This window comes from Falco punctatus (assembly GCF_963210335.1).
Source record: "Falco punctatus genome assembly, chromosome: Z".
Classification (NCBI taxonomy): Eukaryota; Metazoa; Chordata; class Aves; order Falconiformes; family Falconidae; genus Falco; species Falco punctatus.
The window spans coordinates 24,162,193-24,163,604 of record NC_137586.1 but is presented as its reverse complement, the minus strand read 5'-3'; positions in this window follow the sequence as shown (position 1 = coordinate 24,163,604).

Genomic DNA, 1,412 nt, shown 5'->3' with positions numbered 1-1,412 from the left:
TGATATATTCTGAAGCAATGTTGAGAACCAGCAGCTCAGTTGCTCTTCACTATCTCAGAGTTCTTTTCCTGCCTTCATCTCCCAAAGGCATGGGACATGCCCCATGCTGGCTGGAAGAGACCTCTGAAAACCATCCAAATCAACCCTGTACTTGAACGAAGACCAGCTACATCCATGCCAGATATCTGTCTAACCTGCCCTTAAAGTTGTCCCCAGGTAGACGCTTTTCCTTGCAAAAATACCTTTAGACATTCCCAATTGTAGGTGTGGGATCTAGTCAACATACCACAGCTTGCTTTTCTTAATTACTTGTCATAAATCATTTTGAGGCAATCCATGTAGCACATGTTGACTTACGTGATGACTAAAACCAATTGATTTAAATTATTTCCTCTTAGGTAACATTTTCTAGATCAACCCACATTTGAATCCTTTTGAATCCTCTGTACCCTCACTTCAAACATTTTATTGAACTAAGGCAATACAGTGCAATACAGCAGTCCAGCTGAGGCATTGCTGGCCCTGAGGAAAAAAGGATTATAATTTTGCACATCCCCACAGGCTGAAGTTTACATAATTTTCTGCAGGATATCTGGTTTTGGGTTTGTTTGGCAGAGGGAGAAAGGCAGGACATGATGTTGTTGACTTGCACTCAGTTTGTGAGCTGTAAAATCAACCAATAAAGATCTGCTTCTTAAATAGTTGTTCTCTTTCATTTGTGCAGCTGATTATTCCTGCCTAAATGCAGATCCTTATATCTATCCCCAGTGAACAGCATCCTATTTATATCAGACCATACCTTCACTTTGTCAAGATCACTTTAAATTCTAATCCTGTCCTCCACCATACTCTCAGTCCCTTGCAGATTAGTGTTATTAGCAAATCTAATAAGCATGCTCTCATTCCTTTCATTTTTGGAGATCCCCTGAGATTACAGCACTTCTATGACCTTGCTAAATTGTAGGGATAAGATAGCAACAAACAATCAAATGGACTTTGAGGATATTTGTCCTCAAAAATTCAATACAGGTCTCCAGCAGGACAAGGTATGTCTACACTGCCTTTGAAGGGAATCCCAAGGCCTCTGTCAGTGTTTTGTTCCACTGCCTCACTAAGCCTCCCTCACGGCCCCAGCGGTGCTCAGCTGCTGACACCTGCTTTTCGTACCAGTACAGTCACACTGGGAAGGCATGTCCAGGGAGGTCATCCACCATTTTGCTTCAGGATACTCACCAGCTGCCTTTGAAGCCCCTTTGCAATGGCTTTCTCAAAATGGGGAAGGTGCAGCAATTCCAACGTGGCAGGGAGATAAATCTCTAACAAAGTAAGAGAATGTAAGGCCATTTGCCCTGCATAAGAAAAGCACTGTGGTTTTCTGCTACGGTTTTCTACTGCTGCAGAGGTGACTAAAG